Source organism: Schistocerca nitens, chromosome 3, assembly GCF_023898315.1.
Source record: "Schistocerca nitens isolate TAMUIC-IGC-003100 chromosome 3, iqSchNite1.1, whole genome shotgun sequence".
NCBI lineage: Eukaryota > Metazoa > Arthropoda > Insecta > Orthoptera > Acrididae > Schistocerca > Schistocerca nitens.
The window spans coordinates 160,420,944-160,445,606 of NC_064616.1; the positions used below are offsets into that span (position 1 = coordinate 160,420,944).

The window sequence follows — 24,663 nt, forward strand, 5'->3', positions numbered from 1 at the left end:
GATGGCTCAGCTTTGAAGGAACTGTATTTATGTTAATGGAGTAGTGGGACTTTAATGCCTGCCAATTCAACTCGATTTATATTCTCGTGATTCTCTAAAATATTTGAAAGGAATACCGAAATGGTTTCTTAAACGATATTGTCTGTGATTCCCTTCCACAACGAAGTCCAATATGAGCTTGCGTTCCGTCACTAGCGGTGACCATTTTGACAAAAGATTAACTCGATACCTCCTTTGTTCTCTTCCGTATAACAAGACGTAAACATATGATACCTTTTTACTGTAAAATAAATGCTTCACTTGCTGAGGTCAGGCTTTTCGTTAAAGTAGGCTTACCCGGAAATAACAACATATGGCAATACGAATTCGAAATGCCGCATATGTCCAGAGGGGGAAAAGAAAACGGCAGGTTTAGATTCATTGCTACGATATCTGGAAACAGCCGTTTATCAGAAACTGCTTACATACAAAACACTTGTACGGTAGATGTTGAAATACTAGCAAAGTACTTGAAAGCCACACCAGACTGTACTAGGACGGAAAATCTCAAAAACAAACACACGAAGCAACTCGCAGTATATCATTCCAGAACATATTCGGAAAATTGCAAGCTACAAGGTTCACATTTCTCAGAAAATTAGACTAGTAACACTTCTTACGTACGTATAAGCCGTCATTCCTACGCACTCCACGAAGTGATTAGACAAAAAAAAAACCGCTGTCACGAATTTAAATCTACACTCTGCTGTGCCTGCCGGATGTAGTTGTGCAAGTGTTAACCACTCGCTCTCCTTTCTTTTGCAAATGGTGCAAGAAAAGAATTACCGACTGCATGTTTTAGAATGAGACTTGGCCTGCCTCTTCTTATTTTCATGATTTCTACGCCAGATATTTGACGCGGGAGCAGAATCTTTTCAGATTCTTCTTCAAATTCTGGTTCTCTGAATTTAGCCGACAACGGTCCTCGGCGATAACGTCGTCTTTGTTTTAAGAGACAGATTAAAATTTCTTGCACTCTTGTGTAGGCTAGACAAACGTGTTACGATCCTGATAATTTGTTGCATTTAGATACAATTGCAGATAAAACTATGAGAAACACTTGTATAAATGTGTCTCGGTTTTCTCGCCGCGTCAGGTTTGGTTGATGTGTTTGTATACGCGAACTTGCTCGACAGGTGCTAACTTTGATTCTAATGGACGGAGTGCTACTTTGTTATGTAGTTGGTCGAATAATGTCGTAGAGATATCACGAAGTCAGGAAACTTCCATCCGCTACCAGGGATCACGTCTATGTCTCTGATGGAGGAATATTAGTAGCGATTCTCATCTCAATAACTTCTTTCTTTACAGAATCCCAATGAGCAGATACATAGTATAAGGTACTCGTCTCAAAGAACAAACTAATTTACTTGCTGTACGGCTGTGTTCGGTAAGAGCAGATCTGTCGAAATCGCGGTATTTAATGTGGCGTCGGCACGAAGATATTCAGTCATCACGAGAAAATAGGTTTATTAAGCTCCTTCGTTTCTTCGGAGTTACACGAAGTAAATTAGACAGAGTGAAGGTATTCAATTCATTACCAACCTCACAAGAAAATTACAGAGATCATAAGACCAGTAAAAGACAGCAATGTTCCTAAAAGTTACAAAATTCCTCGTGGATGTGTGGTAGCAGTTACACTGGTCAGTCGGTAGATATGATTTGAGAATGTTACACAAAGCTGCAATGCAACATCAAATATCGCGATTTCGACCGATCTGCTATTGTCGAACAGAGCCCCGAAAACTTACGATTGCGTCTGATGTAAGGAATATCTTAAGTACCTAACTACTGAGATTCTGTAATCAAGGAAGCCGTTGAAATTAATATGTACAGCTTCAATCTTGACGGTGGCTATACCCTTAGTGGTGCCTAATGTCGAAAGGCTATAGAAAAATAAACCGAGCTATATACCATTTCACGGAATCACCATCGCTACTAATTTTCCTCCATCACAGGCATGGACATACTCTCCGGTAGCATATGGAAGTTCCGATACTTAGTGCCAACTACATACCAAACAACGGCACGAGATTTAACTCCTAACAGAATAAGTCGTTGACAGCTGGACACGTCAGACGCGGCTAGAAAACTGAGAAACATTTATCCAAGAATATCGCCAGGAGGATCAATGTTCTCATATGTGAAATACGTTGTTTTCTAATTCATACAGATGGTAAACTGCAGTGGTCCATCTGTACTTTCTGAGGAACACGTGATCTATAAATACCACTACTAATTCCGAAGTACCACATTCTCCCTCAATAAAATATGCTACTTCTTCTAGAACACCGAATGATAGCAGATCAAAAATTCTTAACCTTAACCATTGGTACTCGGTTTAACACTACACCACCCACAGGAAATGACAAAGTTCGCTGGCGGAATATCTCGGTGAAATTTATAAATTGTTTGCCAGTAGAATGAGTGATAAGGAGCTTAGGACGTGTCGGTGTGGAGGGGGCCGCGGGGCGGCGAGCGCACCAATGGCGAGAGGCGCGCCACCCACGCCGCCCCCTCCGCGCCGGAGGGCAGTATATAAGGGCGGCGGCAGGCGGCCCCAGCGTTCAGCTTCCCGCCTTCCCGCCCTCTCGCCGCTGCTGCTACCAGAGGTGAGTCTGCGGCGCCGCGCGCACTGCCCGACTTGCCCACTAGCTTCAGCCGAGTATTACTTAGGCACTACGTACTCCACTCTGTATCCGTTCATGGAAGGCGTTCCCGGAAAAAAAAAAAGATTTTTCAGCTTGGCCTGAAATATAGTTCGCTTTGAAGTACTCTCCATTTGACAGGTAGTGGGCTCGACTTCTCACTGTCGATACAACCGTGGAGCTGTATTAGCACTGTCGGCTCTCACTGTATCGTCAGTTTCTCTGCGCAAAGCAGTGTGCCTGCCTTTTCTGACGTACGGAAAATCCCGCCTGTTTCCATGTAAAAACACGTCTACGCCCTAATTAAAATTAATATCTCATAGTTTTGACATTTGTAGAGATGTTGTAGAGATCTATGCGGATTTCGGAATTTTTGCGCGATTTTTCTGTGATTTTTGTACAGATTTCAAATTTAATACTCGTTGTGAGTTAAATATTTACAAAATTTCGAACGAACGTTATTTTCCGAAGCTTACACATAGCAAACGCAATGCGATAAGAAAGTCTGGAACCACCGGTTGCTGACCGAGTCATTTTGGTAAGTAACATACAAAAAAAAGTGTTTCATTGCGTTCAATAGTTTAGATATCACGTAATAAGTGTGATAATGTTTCCTACATGTGAAAAATTTGCCAGTTTCTTAAAAGTAACTTAGCTCTTACCCTAATTAAAATTTAAGAAAAAAAGGTTTGGGCCTTCTTGGAGATCTGTATCACAGGTAACTTTCAGATTTTCTTCACATCCTTTATAGCACAAGGTCGTTCAGTAAATAAGAAATCTATGCCTGATAGAAAATATATGTCGTCCTCACATTACAGTATGAGTTAAAATAGTTTGGTATTTAATGTTAAAAGTTGTTTACTTGTGGCGCGAAGGCAGCAATCACAGCATTCCACTCTCCTCGGCGGCAGTAAATCTCTTTAAATCCTCCATCTCCTAAAAAATCAAATAATTTTTCAACGAGACTTTTTTCAATCTGAAATTTCTCGCAAACAGCTATACTCAGTCCCCGTCTACTTAAATGTAAAAGTTAACTGTAAGTATATAGACGACTACACATCTCTTGTACATAATTGTGTCCTGCAAGTTTATTGCAGCCTCAGCTTTGATTAATTCAACGACAGGGGAGGACCGCGAAGTCAAGAAAAAGCTTCCTTTACGTGACTGAATTCCTAAAGTGACGATGTTAAAACCGATATTGCTTGTTACTAAAACGAAGAATTTAAATGAAATAAAATTCATATTATTAATCAAGCGATTGTAATTTCAGTGTCAGAGAGGTGAAGTACCCAGGTTCGAGACGTGAGTAATTTGTGAAGACCGTAATCTATTTGTTTAATAATTTTTGTCGTTGGTTAATTCAAAATTAAAGGTAATCAATGGGTGCACTCGAAAGCGTACTTTAAAAAAAGAGTGCGGATTGGGGAGCGGGGAGAGGGGGGGATGCTGCGAAGGGTCCAGAGTGACGGGGTTAAAGTAACAGATTTACACAAAACAGACGCTGAAGGTGTGGAATCCAGACTGCTAAGGGAAGACTGTGTTCCTGCAGCCCTCTTACAAAAGCTCGCCACGATCTGACTTACGGCGTGCGGTCTCACGTTCCAACCAAACCGGACTGGCACACTTCACCGCTGTCGGGTTCAAATCACAACCTCTGGAATGGTAATATTAATTTTAGTTCATTCGGCTTCTTATTTTTGTAACAAATTATATCGAAGTTAGTACCACTAATCCAGAAATTCCGATTAATTTTTGGTTTGTATAAGTTTTTCCTTGGCTTTGCGGTCCTTCACTCTCGTTAGAATTAAAGAGCCCTCAGTCTGTAGAGACGACATTTTTGTAGGAGAGATTTACTGTGGTTCTGGAGAGCAGAATTCTGCGACAGCTGCCTGCTGGAAGTTCTTGACGTGACAGCGACACAACTTGTAACCTGAAAATTCAGATGCCAAGTAATTTAAATCACACTATAATCTAAGGCGACAGATTTCTTCAATATCGGACGATGACTAAGTAATAGTCGAAAATTCAGGCTTTACTAGAAAGGGGTGCCGTATCATGTATCATGTATTATCATTTCATACACAGCTGCAAGTAACGAATTAAACATCATTCTAACTAAACTAGAAATTATACATAATATGTCCCAGTTTATCTTCCACAACGTTGCGAAACCTACTGAAGGGGAATATGGCGCCCTTTGTAACGTGGTATGAAGTAGTTGTGAATGACGTAGATGTTATGGAAATGGGTACCAAGTCCGACATTTGTTTATATGGGCGTTAGAAACCAGTTAATATCATACCCTTGCTGGCCGGCACTTTGGTACCCTTGTTCCAATGAATCCTAAATTCTTCTTAAGTAAAAAATTACTGTCTCCAATCGAGCGAAATTGCTCAGTACTGAGACAGTAAAAGGCATGGATGTCGTTTCATTATCCAAATTATAACTTCCAACAAGATAAAGTAGTAACCAAAAGAATACAATATTTTTCTTTCAGTGGCAGTCTTAAAATAATGTCCATGTTGTTGATGTGCACCATCTTTTTAAAACATCTGCGATCCTAGTTACCATACTTTACCGTTTCTTTATTTAGAACTAAGGCATTTTATGCACTGATATTGAACAGTTAACTACCAGTTTCATCATTAAACTACTAGAATCCATATATTTTCAACGAGGTGGTAGCTCTACCTGACCGATAATATCTCAGCGTGATAGGAACATTAAATCAGGGCGAACTACGGCAAGTAGGAAAATGTAATGTGTTTATTGCGATTTTACGTTACAGTAACAGTATGTCTAGAGACAAAGCATAAGCTCAGTGAGATCTCTATCGGTAGGTGAAAAATGTTACTGTACATTTAAAAATAATTTTAAATTACAAATTTCAGCAGTAAAGTTTCCATACTGTATCATCGGTCTTGTGTTATACCCCTAATTCCTCTAGCTGCGATTGGTTTCTTCATTACAATCACAGTCAGTAACAATTTCTACAAACCTGTCTTTTAAACTGGTGCAAAAAACGTGGATGAAATGAAACAATTACCACTGCAGTCCACCAATGCAGTCTACATTTTCCCATTACTGGAATTGCTAAATGAAATGAAAAATTGCTTCAGTTTTGTAGGTTTTCGTACAGGTTTTAAACATATCGGTACCTACTTCGTAGGAATATGAGTAGCTTAACATGAAGACAATGGATATAGCCACTTTTTCTGAATGCAAGCTGCCAAACACACGGTATGACGCTATGAGCAATTAAGTGAAAGATGAGGTCGAGGTGTATCACGACATGTTCAGCCCTGGCACAGAAGAATGAACAAAACTCTCTGACAGACATCTGACAAGACAAACTAACACGTCACGCTACATTTCGTTCATCGGAAGGTTAACACATAATTTAACCCAAAGAGCCATAATCATCGTTGCTCGTAATTCTCAGCGCGGACATCCACGTGAGAACATCTATGACTACAAAGAGACTATAAAACAATATAGATCGGAAACTAAGCAATAAATTGACTATTTCATTATTAAGGAACAGGGAAAAACTCTGCAATTCTTGAACTACTCTTACCGGTGTGGCTTAGTCAATCACACACATTTAAATTTAGCAGCAGGGAAAACGTGTTACGTGCTTCTAACCTTCTCATACCCAGTTTTTTCTATAGAACCCGTTTAATTTCGAGTCACTCGACGAATTTTCTACACGTCTTTTTTAGATTTTTTACCGTTTCTAAAGATTTCATCGTCAACGGAGCTTAAAACCATTATCTTCCTTTATAGAGTATTTTTTAGTTTTGATCTTCGTGGAAGCAACAACCATATCATTAGAATATTCCAAATGGTCTGGGATTCATTGGGAAACATACGACGTGATTTCGTTATTCGTACCACACAAAACATGGACGGCAAGAACAGAGCAACAAATATCAATGATTTTGCGCAATTTCTTGCTACTTCGAGTGCACTGAAGTGTTGGAGATAAAATTCCGTCCCCTTTACAACTTTCCTGGTTTTCCAACTTCTATGACTGCAATTTTGTCGAACTTTTGATAGTGGAACCACTCTAGGCATCTTCACTAGAAGATTTCTCAAGAGACAGGGCTATTTCTTCAAACTGTTACCCGTTACAATAGGCATACTGAGTAATTTGTGAAGACCATACACTGTCTGTTTAATAATTGTCATCGTCGATTAACGCCGCGTGAGACGAAGATCAAAAGAGACGCTTGAGAGCATTCTTTTGAAGGTGTGGATGGGCGTGCGCTGGGTGGTGGGGAGAGTGTAAATACCATTTCTTTAACAAAAATAACTCATTAGACAATGCTGGATTGCACCGTTAGCTTTATAATATTCTGTCGGCCGATTTAATGACAGGGTTAAAGTAACAGATTTACATAAAGTAAACTCTGCAGTTTCTTTACTGCCATAGCATTGGTATGTGATGCAGTTTGTTAAGTTCCATTGCAGTTGTCCACTGGGCTTACCAGAAAGTAAGTATGGATTCCAGACAGCTAAGAAGAAACTGTGCGCCTGTAGCCCCGCCACGATGCCACGTAATGCGCGTGGCGTGGCCACATCTCAAACGGGAACGGCAAACTTCTTGAATGCTGATAAGAATTTTATTTCATTCATATTCCTATTTCTGTAAAAAGTAATACCTAAATTAATATCAGCGCTCTAGAAATTCGGATTAACTTCACCTTCAGTTTATGTCAGTCATTTTTACCTGTATAGGGAGTTTTTCTTCTTCCTTTCGCGGTCCTCCACTCCTTTAATAATTAAATAAACCTCAGGCAGAAATACGTCTGTAGAGACAACACGATTACCTTCGAGATAGCTATAGCCGGTACCTCGTTACAATTAGCTTCTACGCTTAAGTCGTCAGTGAGTGAACAGAACTGTTTTCGAGGAATTTTAGTTGAAAAAAGAATGTTAAAAATCCTATTACTGATTAAATCATATACTTTCCCCTTCCCCCAACCCCATTCATAACCGATAAATAGTCTCTTGTCTTCCGAATTTGGTCAAAAAGTAATTTCATAACAGTTATATGTAAATGAGAAACAATTTTCAATTTTTGCTGTAAATGAGAACAGTTATGAGACACAATGTAGCTGAACTTTCACTAGTTTGTTGCAGATTATGAAAAAATGACAGTATAAGGAAGAATGTTGCAAGCAAATTATTATTCTCGTTAAGGCACTAAAAGAAAAATGTAGCATAAAGACAGCAGTTCTTCACAAATTTGCACAGAATTACAGATGTGCTGATATATCTATGATATTTTTTGAGATATATTTGAAGTCATTTCTGATCATATACATTACTAATGTGTGTGGAGAGTTCTGCATCACTCAAATGTAACATCACATTGAAATTTTATTCTACGATGTTGTTGTATGAGTATAAACATCATGCTAAATTGAAGATCAGTTTATATATCAATTTTTGTCATAAGACAGTTTTCTTCAGTATTAGTTGCAAATTCGGGAAATTTTAATTACAGTATCGAAAGCACGAAATCGTGGGTTATTCAGAAAGTAAGCAACGATCGGTCGCGAAACGAAACATACAATGAAAATCTGATGAAGCTTTGCACAGATGCGTTGGGCACTGTGTCTAGTACGCCCGTCAGTCGCATCATGTCACTCTTTTCAGTTCTCAGCTCACAGTGAAAACGTAAAGATGGCTATAAATTAGCTTCTCCCACCCAGTATGAGGGCCTGGCGAAAGATTTCGCCTGAAGCTATGCAATCCACATAACATAACTGTCATGCGGTTCGTTCTACACGACAATTCTCGGCCGCACTGCAGCGTTTCGATGGGAAGTGTTTGATCAACCACAATACAGCCCATAACTGGCTACTTCTGAGGTTCATCTCTACTCAAATGAACCGCTGGCTGTGAAGACAACATTTTCACACAGACAACGAGCTGCAGTCCAGGGTAGAAAATTGTCGAAAAGCACTGGCGGCTGTCTTCTGTAACGAGGGAATTTAAAAGTTGGTACAACGCTACGACAGATGTCTAAGTCTGAGCGGCGACGGTGTAGAGGAGTAGCTGGAAGGTGTAGCTAACCGTCGCAAATAAAACAGTTTTGATTTTCACTGTAGTTTCCATTTCGCAACCTATCGTTCCTTACTTTCCAAATAGCCCTCGTAATTTCTGTAGTTGATGTAGTTCAACATATTTTTATTGTAGTTGTTGCTGTTAACCTCCAGATGAAATCCCTGGTTCTATTTCAGTTAAATTTCTGTAATCTACACTGATGTGTCATAACGTCACGACCACAGCCTACAGCGACATTGAAAGCCGCCAGGTCGCGCTGCGGGTTACGTGTCGCGGTAAGTAAAGTATATAAGCGGAGCACAGACGAATGTGCAATCATTTTAACGACGATAGAAGCCCCGAATGGGAAAATCCACTGAAGTGAGCAATTACAAAAAAGGACAACTTGTTATGACTCGGCGTTTAGGAACGAGCGTCTTGGAACCGCGGACCCTGGGAGGCTGTTAGCGTGCTAGTGTCTATCATGTATGACAAGTGGTTGAAGGACGGCGAAAATACGAATAAGCGACATGCCTCACCACAGAACTTGAAGGTAGAAGACGTGTTCGCTTAGCAAAGCAGGATAGGTGGTGATCTGAGACAGATCTGACGAAGGAGTACAATGCCTGTCCAGGCACAAATATTCTGAAGCACGCCGTTCACTGCATGCTGTTGAACAAGGGGCGCCACAACTGACGACCTCTACGTTCTCCCATCGTGATCCAACAACATCATCAATTACGATTGCAGTGCGCAAGCGATCATCGAGATTGGCCCGTCATCAGTAGAAACTTGTCGCCTAGTTGGATGAGTCACGTTTCTTGTTACACTACGTCGATGACCATGTACAGATACGCCGTCATCCAGGTGAACGGCTGCGCAGAGCCACTGACGCAGACAGGTGGGGGCAGTATTATGTTAAGGGGGCATACATGTGGGCTTTCTTGAGCCTGTGGTAGCAGTCGATGGCACCATGATAGTTGTGGATTACGTGACTTTTACCCTTCATGTTTGACGCCTTCCCCGAAGGCGACGACGTCTTCCACCAAGATAATTCTCCTGCTCAAGTTCACAATCGTGGTACAGTGGTTTGAGAAGCATGATGGTGAACTCACGCTGATGTGTTGGACACCAAAATCATTTGATCTGAACGCACGGTCGGATATTAGATAGATCCGCACCCTCAAACCACTGGGAATTGTGTGACATGCATGTAGGCATCTGGCGCCCTACCAGGGAACTGTCCAGTCCAACCACTGCAGTATTGAGTTCCAAAGGTGGACCAACATGCTACAATGCTAGTGATCGTACTGTTTAACTCATGAGTGAATAAACAATTTTTTCACATATTTTATTTAGATGTGTGACTTCCATTTAATAAATAATCGGCAATGACCTATCCTCGGCTTCGAATCTAAACTAAAGAGGTACACGACCAGTCACATACTTATTGGGTATTGTGCTGATAAAACGATTAGCTGAAAAATAGCACTATTGAAACACTGAATGTATTACGCATTAACTACTCCGTCATCAAGCGCTGCGTATAATTTTTCTTGGAGTTTTTACATCGATGTATTTTTATTTTCTCGGCCGCTGGAGAGATTGACGTACTGGAACATAGAAACAGGATGATACTTAACACCCAGTACAGGCATTCATATAAAACCTAACTTAAACTAAGATGCAAATATCTGGAATACAAACTTTTGAGGCCAATGCTGCTAAAGTAATGTTAATATTACTGCTAAGTAAACAATGTAAATGTGTGACTAGGGCGTCCCGTCAGGTAGACCGTTCGCCGGGTGCAAGTTTTTCGATTTTATGCCACTTCGGAGACTTGCACGTCGATAGGGATGAAATGATGATGATTAGGACAACACAACACCCAGTCCCTGAGCGGAGAAAATCTCCGATCCAACCGGGAATCGAAAACGGGCCCTTAGGATTGACATTCTGTCGCGCTGGCCACTTTCTTTTTGTATTGTTCGTTGCGTTTGGTCTGCGCGGACGTCACAAGACAACCATTCACGTTGATCGTTGATTCCTGTACTCAGTTTTTTATTACAGAGGCGGAGCAGCCCTCTGACCGAAGACGCTGAGCTACTGTGCCGGCGTACTCAGCTACCGGGGGCAGACGTTACTGCTAAGTATGACTGAGCGATAATGTAGGTAACACTAATACCACATGAAAATGTTTTATTGCTCCCTTATTTGTGAGAATGAAAAGTCATTGACATAAATTAATCTAGAAGCCCAAGTAATTTATGAATGTTTAACGTTTCATAGTTTCGTTTTATTTCGACTGAAAGAAGAGAAAAACGAAAAAATTGTTATGAAGACACTAGATTTAATGGAAATTTTCATAAAATGCAGTAAGGCACTAATTTATAGAGTAGCCGAAAGTCTGAACGTCGGTCACAACCGCAGTATAATGTGTAATTGTTTACCGATATGTACTGCAAAAGCAGGACTCGAACTGACGTAACTTGGCCATTTGGTCCGCACCATGTCAGCTCCGCTGCCCGACAACCCCTCAAAGCTTCAACTAAATCCCGGATCCAACTTAACAGGATGTTTAATGCGTTTCGATCGGATCCCATCCACATAAATTTTTCGCAGTATATCCTGTTTTCTGAAGGCTTTCAACATGAATTTTAGATCGGTACAGGTCTACAGAACGCTTATCCGCCGCCCTGCACCATATGGTGGCTTGCGGCTTACGTCCGTAGATGCAGATGTAGATGTTGTAATTTTTAGCACATTTTGATTTAAAAAATCCACAGCCAAGTTAAGCAAGAAGAATGAGCTGAGATCAGATGTCAGCCGGATGTCATCCGCCAACATCAGACGATAAGTATTGAGTTGGTGGCAGCTTGAATGACGGCGCCGGAGCCGCGGCTTCCTGCCTGCTACTTCACGAAATATTTGAAGGAGGGATCCGCACGGCACTTGGTTTGATGCTCGGTGTAAATGTCGATACTCCTCTGCCGTCCTGACGGCGCCGTAGAACTAACGTTGTATCCCTATAACTTGGGTTACAAACTTCGTTGCTGGGGAGTGTGTTGCGCTACTGTATCTGATTAACCCGTTCAAGGCGGAACGTACAGGTTGCAAGTCATAAAACGTGTTCAGATGTCGTCAGAAACTTACACTTTTCTCTCTCTTTAGCTCATAATTTACATCCGTCACTCCATTTCAGACTACAACAAATACAATGCAAGACTTCTACGGGAGCATAATGATTTTGTAGTACTTTGTTAGTACTACTGCCACTTACTGAGAAACGGCTGCATTTTGAAAGGCCTGTTCAGTGTTTCAGTTCAAATATAACAGTGTGCCTCAGCATACATTTTGAGTTATCCTTTTGATTGCCTATGAGATCCTCTGCAAACGGAAAAATTTCTTCATGTTATTTGTAGTCTCACCTATCCAACACACAAAGGTTATTTGCAAAGTACAGAGGACCCAAAAGTCACTTGGAAAGTACAAAATAAAGAAAATATATGTGTTAGGCAACAATATATCTTTCTTAAACTAGTATCCACACATCCAATTCTTTTTACGTTCTCAGTAATATACTGCTTGAGGTTACCTGGAACACACTTGTACAAGCGTAATGACACCTTCGCATCGAAACATGAGGGGGCTTCCTTAGTGAACTCACATCGAAACTTTTGGAGTCATCCTTAGCGAATTCTCATATTTGCTCCACGTTTTCCGATACACTTCTACACCTACATTTATACTCCGCAATCCACCTTATGATCTGTTTAACTGCGGTCTGTAGGGTAATGTCAGATGAAAATGGTGGGGTTTCGAGAACAGTACGCTGCCGTGTCACTATCCGCTTAATATCATGATCGAGATGCAATGGTACTTTTGTTACAAAGTGAGCGGAAGCTGTATCGTTTTAGAACAGGATTGTTCGAAGGTCACGGTATTCATCATCAGCTTTGGTATCACCTTCTTACGTCACTTCCACTACACATTTTCAGCGGGTTGCCGTCAATAAACGCAGAATTTGTTGAAAATTCTCCCTGACATGCACACCCAGCTGACTGCACCAGCATGCTCTGAAACATCCATCGTACAGCAGAAATTTCACATCAGATTACCGTCCTTTTTGCCAATGTTGGAGTTTGCCTGCGTGGAAACTGTTTTTTTTTCTTTTTTTTTGTAGAAATTCATGACGTGGCGTTAAGGTGGTGATAAAGTAACTTAAAAAATATTCGGGTCTCACCCCGAAGGCTGCTTTCACCATGGCAGTGATTTACTCAGCGTGATCCTATTGAATATGCTAAGGTCTAAGCATTGCGAGGATGGTGGCTATTACGTCCCAACCGATATTCTAAACAGTTGGTTGGATGGTTGGTTGGTTTTGGGGAAGGAAAACAGACAGCGTGGTCATCGGTCTCATCGGATTAGGGAAGGATAGGGAAGGAAGTCGGCCGTGCCCTTTCAGAGGAACCATCCCGGCATTTGCCTGGAGTGATTTAGGGAAATCACGGAAAACCTAAATCAGGATAGCCGGACGCGGGATTGAACCATCGTCCTCCCGAATGCGAGTCCAGTGTCTAGCCACTGCGCCACCTCGCTCTTCTAAACAGTGATTTAGCTGGCCATTCGAAGTGCGATATCGACTTGTATATATATATATATATATATATATATATATATATATATATATATATATATTCCACAAGTCACCATATGGTGTATAGGTGGAGGGTAGCTTGTGTTCCACCCACAAATGGAGCCATGTTAAAACGACTATCTACACTATGTGATCTAAAGTATCCAGACACCCCAAAAAACATACGTTTTTCATATTAGGTATATTGTGCTGCCACCTACTGCCAAGTACTCCATATCACCGACCTCAGTAGTCACTAGGCATCGTGAGAGAGCAAAATGGGGCTCTCCGCAGAACTCACGGACTTCGAACGTGGTCAGGTGATTGGTTGTCAATTGTATCATACGTCTGTACGCGAGATTTACACACTCCTAAACAGCCCTAGGTCCACTGTGACGATGAAGTGGAAACGTGATGGGACACGTTCAGCACAGAAGCGTACAGGCCAACCTCGTCTGTTGACTGACAGAGACCGCCGATAGTTGAAGAGGGTCGTAAGGTGTAATAGGCAGGCATCTATCCAGACCATCACATAGGAATTCCACAGTGCATCAGGATCCATTGCAAGTACTTTGACAGTGAGGCGGGAGGTCAGAAAACTTGGATTTCATGGTCGAGCGGCTGCTCATAAGCCACACATCAGGCCGGTAAATGCCAACTGACGCCTCGCTTGGTGTAAGGAGCGTAAACACTGGACGATTGAACAGTGGTGAAACGTGTGGAGTGACGAATCACGGTACACAATATGGCGATCCGATGGCAGAGTGTGGGTATGGAAAATGCCAGAGTATGTAGTACCAACACTAAAATTCGGAGGCGGTGGTGTTATGGTGTGGTCGTGTTTTTCATGGAGGAGGCTTGCACCCCATGCTGTTTTGCGTGACACTATCACTGCACAGGCCTACACTGATGTTTTAAGCACCTTCTTGCTTCCCACTGTTTAAGAGAAATTGAGGGATGGCGATTCCATCTTTCAACACGATCGAGCACCTGTTCATAATGCACGGCCTGTGGCGGAGTGATGACACGACAATAATATCCCTGTAATGCATTGGCCTGCACAGAGTCTTGACCTGAATCATATAGAACACCTTTGGGATTGTTTGAGGCGCCGACTTCGTACCAGGCCTCATCGACCGACATCGATACCTCTCCTCAGTGCAGCACTCCGTGAAGAATGTTCTGATATTCCCCAAGAAATCATTCAGCACCTGATTGAACGTATGCCTGCGAGAGTGGAAGCTCTCATCAAGGGCAAGGGTGGGCCAACACCATATTGAATTCCAGCATTACCGATGGAGGGCGCCACGAACTTGTAAGTCATTTTCAGCCAGGTGTCCGGATACTTTTGATCGCACAGTGTATATGCCTTCAAGCGAGCCCTAAATTCTCTTCTCTTGTCTGCGCTGTCCCTACTCTAAATATACGTTGGCGGCAGTAGAATCGTTCTGCAGTTAGCTGCAAATGTTGGTCCTCTACGTTTTCTCAGTAGTGTTTCGAGTTCACGAAACACTAGAGTATTAATGGAACCTACTAGTAACAAATCTAGCAGTACACCTCTGAATTCCATCAATGTTTTCCTTTAATCCGAAGTAGTAGGGATTCCAAACACTTGATTACTGCTGAACAATGAGTTGCACAAGTGTCCTTTACAAATGAGCTGCGCTTTCCTCAAGTTCGCCACATAAACAGAAGTCGACCATTCGCCTTTCTTGCTACCGTCCTTATGTGCGTCTTATATCTAACATCGCTTTGCAATGTCCCACCTTGATGTTTATTCGACGTGACTCTTTCAAACAGCACATCAGTAATGTTGTATTCGAACATCACGGGATTGTCTTTTCTACTCAACTGAATTAACATACTGTTTTCTATATTTAGGGCATGCTGCCATTCATCACACTAAACAGAAAATCTAAGTCATCCTGTATCCTTCGACAGTCACTCTACCTCGATATTTTCGCGTGTACTACAGCGTCATTGGCAAATAGTCTCAGACTGCTGTTCACTCTATCCGTCAGATTGTTTATATGTATAAAAAACGAGAGAGGCCTTATCAAACTTGTCTCAGATGTATACTCACCACCGAGGACAATATTTTGGGTTCTACTTTTTAAGAAGTCTTCGAGCCATCACACATCTGGGTATCTATTCCGTATGCTCGGACCTTCTTTAACAGTCTCCTGTGGGGCACGGTGTCAAAAGACTGATTGTACATCAGACAAGCATTTATACGTTCATCTCAGAACACAGTTGTTGTCAGTTTAGGAGACTGAAGTCTCCACAGCATACTCATCTTGTACATATGGGAAAAGGTCAACAGTTGGCCACCAAGAATGTTGAGATAAACAGCCTGATTCATGCGTACGGTAACTTGGAAGAATGCGCCCAATTCATGACGAAAAAACGTTAAGTAGAGGTTAGCTGGTGACATTATCAATGATATCGCTACTTAAATATACGATCACTCTGTAATGATCTCTTCGTCTACAGTGCGTTGAATCCTTCTCTGTCTATTTTCTGAGTACACAAGCTACACAAAATCGCACTACTTATGACACTTGTAAAGCAAATGAGAACAAGTATTAAAGGTGTAAAGATACAGTGCAAACTCCGAAGGTAAAAAACATGGAATAATCATTTCACAGAATGGAATGCAACATATTCTTAAAATTTTGAGTATCGTAGGACTCAAATATGGGGAAAGGAATTTATTTTGCACACGTTAAGAGAGGAAATGTCATTTGTGAGATCTGTTCAGCATGAATTATAGATCAAAACCGAAACAACATAACGTGTGGACGCTCTCTATCATAGATGCCATTGAGAAAGAGACGATCGATTCCTCTCACCATCCTCCAACAACGGATGATTCGTCCATGATGACGTCGATCTCAACGAGATCTTCGTCCTTCTCTACCTCTGGGTCTCAATGAAACCAAGAAGTGCTTGCAGAAAACAGATGAAATAAAAATAGATGACAAGAAAATAAATGTGACTCACTTTGCGTATGCCATAGCAGCACTAGCTAATGGTGATGAACAACCAAAGTAAATACACTGATAAAATATGTGGAAAATTAGTACTGTGTATCAGGCCAGGACTCTAACCCATATCGTAGCCTTTGGCAGGTAGTGTGCAACAAGCTGCGCCATCCGAGAACGCCTCAGGAACGGTCTCCGGCCTTGACACCATTTCCTATCCATACCTCCCAAGCTTCCAAGATATTGAGAAGAGTTAGTGGCACATTGAGCCTGGAGGATATGGGAGGGCAACTCAATCTTTAAGGTGGTCTATGAGGCATGTTCGGATAGCGCACTTCTAGCGAAAAGCAGTTTCTAGGTTTGAGTCCCCGTCTGCCATAAAGTTTTATTTTCCCCAAAAAGTTTCATCTCCTCGTAGAGAGATAGAAACATGTTATCTCAATATTCTAAAGGTTGGAGCCAGTATAATAGATAAAATACAACCTGCAACTAAGAAGGGGCCCGCGCCTACTCCCCATCACCGATTTCGTCCAAATTTATGGTATATGCAGGGCTCGGCCAGAAATGAAAGTGCTAGAAGCGAGAGCCCCAGATGGCCAAGTGTTTAGAAAAAATAATATTTTTGGGTTGGGTAGGGAAAGACATGAGCTGTTTATGTTCACTTATTTTCCAGGCAGCGGCTACCGCAGTGGAGGGAGTGCAAAAAGGTAATCCGAGGGTCGTGGGGTAGAGTCCCTAAGCGGAGACCTCTTTCTTTTTTATTTTAATTTTTTGCTTTACTTACACAGCAGATAAACCAAAATAACACTCAGTATATTGTAGTTATTAACACTTTCACAAAAGGCATGAAAAAGAGGGGCAAAGGGAAATTTGGGACTGTGAATAAATTTCGCGGAAGGGATTGTAAGGCGTACACGAGAACTTTGTATGATAAAATTACCTACTCTTATTATCTTACAGTTCGTGATTTGCATGTGCTGCGGGTGATATTCGTCGTAAAAACAGAGGAAGCAGTAATTTTCTTAGCATGTTACACATGTTATAAACGCCGAATTTTTTTCAGTTACACGATTTTTTTTAAAGATACCCATTGTGTTCACACAATATTTTCGAAAAATTCTTGTCACTCGGTCGAGTAAGCTAGCTAATGAGATAGCGTGCGGGGAAAATTTGCTGGCTTGCAGATGCCAAGGGCTGTTTCAGGGCCAAAACGAAAACCAAGGGCAGTACACTTTAATTACGATCCCTTCTTGGAAAGTTATTTGCCCATTCCTCAATGAGGCTACAAGTACGACCTTTTTTGGAACTTTATCTGTAAACCCAATTTCTCCTTTGCCTTTCCTTACATGTTTTTTTATGAAAATGTTAATAAATACAGTATATTAGTATTTTATTTGGAGTGTAGGTAAAGTAAAAATTGAATATTAAAAAGCAAAAACAATTCCCGGCATTCGCACTTGACGCCATTACCATCGCATTACCGTTCTGTACTCTTCGCGCTTCGCCAGTTGCTACCTTGAATCTACGATCATGATTTGTCTGGTCCACAACGAAAATGCTACTTTTTTTCTAAACTCTTTGCCATCCGGAGCTCCAGCTTCTGTAGCTTTGATTCCTCGCCAAGTCCTGCATCATGTCGAAATCAGTGATGACACGTAGGGACGTTCCCCTCGTAAGATATAAGTGGGTTAAAGATTAGAATAACTTCATATATTGTTTTGCAAATGTACAAAATTGATGATATGCAATAATTTACTTACTAAGAGAGCAGTACACCACTTTACGGCTGAAGTCAACGAGAAACTGTATACATATTACGTAATTAAACAAAAGTGAGACGTATTTAACCCAAGCAACATCGTATTTAACATCTTGATGGTGTTAATGGGATGTAGAAAACTCAAGCATATGATTTGAAAAGTATTACGGCTTTCGAAATTTGTTGTTTCTTGTTGTTGTTGTTGTGGTCTTCAGTCCTGAGACTGGTTTGATGCAGCTCTCCATGCTACTCTATCCTGTACAAGCCTCTTCATCTCCCAGTACCTACCGCAACCTACATCCTTCTGAATCTGCTTAGTGTATTCATCTCTTGGTCTCCCTCTACGATTTTTACCCTCCACGCTGCCCTCCAATACTAAATTGGTGATCCCTTGATGCCTCGGAACATGTCCTACCAACCGATCCCTTCTTCTAGTCAAGTTGTGCCACAAACTTCTCTTCTCCCCAATCCTATTCAATACTTCCTCATTAGCTATGTACTCTACCCATCTAATCTTCAGCATTCTTCTGTAGCACCACGTTTCAAAAGCTTCTATTCTCTTCTTGTCCAAACTATTTATCGTCCATGTTTCAGTTCCATACATGGCTACACTCCATACAAATACTTTCAGAAATGACTTCCTGACACTTAAATCTATACTCGATGTTAACAAATTTCTCTTCTTCAGAAACGCTTTCCTTGCCATTGCCAGTCTACATTTTATATCCTCTCTACTTCGACCATCATCAGTTATTTTGCTCCCCAAATAGCAAAACTCTTTTACTACTTTAAGTGTCTCATTTCCTAATCTAATACCCTCAGCATCACCGGACTTAATTCGACTACATTCCATTATCCTCGTTTTGCTTTTGTTGATGTTCATCTTATATCCTCCTTTCAAGACACGATCCATTTCGTTCAACTGCTCTACCAAGTCCTTTGCTGTCTCTGACAGAATTACAATCTCATCGGCGAACCTCAAAGTTTTTATTTCTTCTCCATGGATTTTAATACCTACTCCGAATTTTTCTCTTGTTTCCTTCACTGCTTGCTCAATATACAGATTGAATAACATCGGGGATAGGCTACAACCCTGTCTCACTCCCTTCCCAACCGCTGCTTCCCTTTAATGCCCCTCGACTCTTATAACTGCCATCTGGTTTGTGTACAAATTGTAAATAGCCTTTCGCTCCCTGTATTTTACCCCTGCCATCTTTAGAATTTGAAAGAGAGTATTCCAGTCAACATTGTCAAAAGCTTTCTCTAAGTCTACAAATGCTAGAAACGTAGGTTTGCCTTTCCTTAATCTAGCTTCTAAGATAAGTCGTAGGGTCAATATTGCCTCACGTGTTCCTATATTTCTACGGAATCCAAACTGATCTTCTCCGAGGTCGGCTTCTATTAGTTTTTCCATTCATCTGTAAAGAATTCGTGTTAGTATTTTGCAGCCGTGACTTATTAAACTGATAGTTCGGTAATTTTCACATCTGTCAACACCTGCTTTCTTTGGTATTGGAATTATTATATTCTTCTTGAAGTCTGTGGGTATTTCGCATGTCTCATACATCTTGCTCACCAGATGATAGAGTTTTGTCATGACTGGCTCTCCCAAGGCGATCAGTAGTTCTAATGGAATATTGTCTACTCCCGGGGCCTTGTTTCGACGCAGGTCTTTCAGTGCTCTGTCAAACTCTTCACGCAGTATCTTATCTCCCATTTCATCTTCATCTACATCCTCTTCCATTTCCATAATACTGTCCTCAAGTACATCGCCCTTGTATAAACCCTCTATATACTCCTTCCACCTATCTGCCTTCCCTTCTTTGCTTAGAACTGGGTTGCCATCTGAGCTCTTGATATTCATACAAGTGGTTCTCTTCTCTCCAAAGGTCTCTTTAATTTTCCTGTAGGCAGTATCTATCTTACCCCTAGTGAGACAAGCCTCTACATCCTTACATTTGTCCTCTAGCCATCCCTGCTTAGCCATTTTGCACTTTCTGTCGATCTCATTTTTGAGACGTTTGTATTCCCTTTTGCCTGCTTCATTTACTGCATTTTTATATTTTCTCCTTTCATCAATTAAATTCAATATTTCTTCTGTTACCCAAGGATTTCTATTAGCCCTCGTCTTTTTACCTACTTGATCCTCTGCTGCCTTCACTACTTCATCCCTCAGAGCTACCCATTCTTCTTCTACTGTATTTCTTTCCCCCATTCCTGTCAATCGTTCCCTTATGCTCTCCCTGAAACTCTCTACAACCTCTGGTTCTTTTAGTTTATCCAGGTCCCATCTCCTTAAATTCCCACCTTTTTGCAGTTTCTTCAGTTTTAAACTACAGGTCATAACCAATAGATTGTGGTCAGAGTCCACATCTGCCCCTGGAAATGTCTTACAATTTAAAACCAGGTTCCTAAATCTCTGTCTTACCATTAGATAATCTATCTGAAACCTGTCAGTATCTCCAGGCTTCTTCCATGTATACAGCCTTCTTTTATGATTCTTGAACCAAGTGTTAACTATGATTAAGTTGTGCTCTGTGTAAAATTCTACCAGGCGGCTTCCTCTTTCATTCCTTAGTCCCAATCCATATTCACCCACTACGTTTCCTTCTCTCCCTTTTCCTACTACCGAATTCCAGTCACCCATGACTATTAAATTTTCGTCACCCTTCACTATCTGAATAATTTCTTTTATTCCATTATACATTTCTTCAATTTCTGTGTCATCTGCAGAGCTAGTTGGCATATAAACTTGTACTACTGTAGTAGGCATGGGCTTTGTGTCTATCTTGGCCACAATAATGCGTTCACTATGCTGTTTGTAGTAGCTTACCCGCATTCCTATTTTTTTTATTCATTATTAAACCTACTCCTGCATTACCCCTATTTGATTTTGTGTTTATAACTCTGTAGTCACCTGACCTACCACCGAACTTCACTAATTCCCACCATATCTAACTTTAACCTACCCATTTCTCTTTTAAAATTTTCTAACCTACCTGGCCGATTAAGGGATCTGACATTCCACGCTCCGATCCGTACGTAGAACACCAGTTTTCTTTCTCCTGTTAACGACATCCTCTTGAGTAGTCCCCGCCCGGAGATCCGAATGTGGGACTATTTTACCTCCGGAATATTTTACCCAAGAGGACGCCATCATCATTTAACCATACAGTAAAGCTGCATGCCCTCGCGAAGAATTACGGCCGTAGTTTCCCATTGCTTTCAGCCGTTCGCAGTACCAGCACAGCAAGGCCGTTTTGGTTAGTGTTACAAGGCCAGATCAGTCAATCATCCAGACTGTTGCCCTTGCAACTACTGAAAAGGCTGCTGCCCCTCTTCAGGAACCACACGTTTGTCTGGCCTCTCAACAGATACCCCTCCGTTGTGGTTGCACCTACGGTACGGCTATCTGTATCGCTGAGGCATGCAAATGCAAGCCTCCCCACCAACGGCAAGGTCCATGGTTCATGGGGGGGGGGTTGTTTCTTATGAACTACAAAAAATCATGGGAGGGTATTGTAGACACCAAAAATAATCAACAAATAGGTCAAAACTAGGTTTACAAGACTCGTGGAAAGTGTCGATTTGACACTCTTAAAGACACTAAAGCTGAATGAAAACTGACCTGTAATAACCAGGGCGTTGTGGATGTCCACGAAGTAGTACATTCAACAATTTACAAACTACAAAAATCACAGCAGCTCGTATCAGCTGAGTAGGCCGACTGCAGACAGCGAACTGTGGAAAACGGCTACTGGTACTGCACACGAACCTAAAATTTAACTAAACATAAAAATTAAGTTTACAAGCCGTCATCATTAGGACATACCTGTGGAAACTTGAGGTATTCATTTGAAATGACGCGGCTTGTAAACCGAGAAAATTTTATAGAAACACGCCACTCCGGTGACGTATCAATAATAAGATCTAATAAGTGCTAAGCTGTCTAAAACTATTTGTAGGGTGCAAAACACATTTCTCTATATACAAAAATGGTTCAAATGGCTCTGAGCACTATGGGACTTAACATCTGTGGTCATCACTCCCCTAGAACTTAGAACTACTTAAACCTAACTAACCTAAGGACATCACACACATCCATGCCCGAGGCAGGATTCGAACCTGCGACCGTAGCGGTCACGCGACTCCAGACTGAAGCGCCTGGAACCGCACGGCCACAACGGCCTATCTATATACAACCAAGTTTTGTTTTCGATTCATATGTGTACATGAAATATATCTTCTTTGAAAGTACTGAGTGACATTTACAAGGAAAGAGAGTTGGCATCAATCTCACATTCGAAAATTGAACTAAGCTCTGAAATTGGGAACAATTAATTTGCTTTTATTGTTATTATTTCACGTTCTGTCCTTTAAAAGTGGATTGTTCCAGGTAAATAATAATTATAAATCGAGATTAGTCTTTTAGTTATAGTTCAGAAAATTGTTACTCTTCAACCTGTTTTTATTGTACTGGAGAACTTACATCTACAGTTACTTTTTAACTACGTTGCAACCAGTAAAAAAGCTGTATACCACTTGGTAACGATATTCTCTTCATGCAAGAATTCTGCCGTCTGCTCCACTCAGCTTGTTAATGCAGCAGCACAGTATGTATGAAAACAAGCGAGGACCTAGGGAAATCAGCGAACATATGGAATATTTACGTCTAACTCCAGACCACACTCTGTTGCGGATTGAAACTGCTTTCGCCTTCCTTGTATTTACCTTGTGTTGATTGCTACAACTCTATTAAAGTTTAATACCAAGTGTCACCAACAGACAGAGCTGCAACTTATTAAGAAAATCACAATTTTTCAATGTTGCTGTTTAGATACTGTTATGGATATGAAATTAATAACGTATTTAATATGAAGTTATCTTATACTATCGAAATTACAAAACTGCGAAAGACAATGTGTTTCATAGAAGCCTATTCATGAAGGAAATACAAGTAATAAAACATAGTTCAAAATAAATATTTACGAAAGTCGTCGTTTGGAGTAACACACTAGTAATAATTCATAGCTCAAAATAATTGTTTACGAAAGCCGTCATTTTCAGTAGGATATTAAATGAAAACCGAAATGGGCTTTATTACACGTACCAGTGTTCAATGGATTAGAGCGAACTTATGATATTGCCACGAGAATTTAAAATGATATTCGTTTAGACTGGAACAGGAACATCACCAATAATTGCATATTCTTTCTGGAAGTCAATTAGGGGTGAAATTCACTCGATTGTTCCAGCTATAGATCACAACTCGAAACCTCATTTCAAAAAATTCGACTGGACGTGTTTGGAAGAATGCCATTTGCCGAGAGTTAAACGTATTTCAGATAAACATGAAACCTATTTCACAACAGCTTGCAGAATTATGTTTTAAGTAACATTATTGCATTATTAATGAATTCCCACCGATAATGTGATGTTATTGTTGCGAGAATCTCGTTTTTAAAACTTAAAATGATATTAATATTCGGAGCGCTGGCATTCTATTAAAATGTTAGAGTAATTACAATGCTCTTGACTGATATAGTGCATGATTGTAGTTATCTTGCCGAATTCTTTAACCAATTTAACGTAAGTTTTTTCCACACTTGGGTTTTCGTTTGTTCTTGGACCCTAATTTGCACAGCATTCCAAGCTTCCAGCTCATTTTACTAAATGTAATTCTAATTTAATTAAAGTAATTGAAGTGAAGCTTCGAGCCAGTGATATTTCTATAACACATAACAGCCTTTAATCTCTTAAGAATTCATGCGTCGTAGAATTTACTGCAATAAAGTATATAAATATCAAACTGCAAGTAATTTTGAATTTTGGAATGTATATCTACACACAGATTAATTTTTTCCTCTTCTCTGTTTGCGTGCGTACAGTCGAGAGATTTGAAACTTTATTTTATATCCAAACGGTACATTTTCTGACATGGGTTCCTTATCAAAAGTTTATCTACTAAGTCCCCCCTACAACCTCTAGATGCCTGTAACAGAAATTGTGAAACAGTCTGTATTTTGCGGCTCCCCAAATGCGCCATCATTCAATTATCAATCACCTCACTTCTCAAAGTTTTTACTTTAAATTGCATCTTATATTACGATGCGACAGCCTTGTCATTCAGCCTTGTGATTCATTAAAATTTATGTTTGTGCTCTTATCACGAACACAGGAGAGGAACTTTGCAGTAATGATTGTATAAATTGCTAACTCGGAGAACCTGTTATCGGATGGATGCTAACGCCGACACAATGAGGTGGACTCAGACACCTTCCTCGTTTTTCTGTAACTGCCATTCGTAAAATTTACACTCGTACACTCATGGTAATTACATTTTGCAGCACTGCCAAATGTCACTTCACATTGATAATTTAACAATATTCCCGAATTCGATGAATTCTCTGGTCAGGGTAAGGCGCTAACTGTCGTTAATAGCCATTCATGGTGTTACCGACTGTGTAAAAGCACTTTTATGATCACCGACAACTGAATCGCTTCAGTTTGGTAATTAGCGAGATAGCACATTTATCGACTGCC

The 24,663-nt window shown here is 40.8% G+C and overlaps 1 protein-coding gene across 1 annotated transcript in view; it reads left to right on the forward strand.

Annotated features, from left to right (window-relative positions):
- Nucleotides 1-2,620: 2,620 nt before the first annotated feature.
- LOC126249538 (pro-neuropeptide Y-like) overlaps nt 2,621-24,663 on the forward strand; it is a 52,717-nt gene continuing 30,674 nt past the window's right edge. Inside the window, exon 1 of the mRNA XM_049951201.1 lies at nt 2,621-2,651. The gene's annotated coding sequence lies outside the window, so the exon portion shown is untranslated. The remainder of the gene's footprint in view (nt 2,652-24,663) is intronic.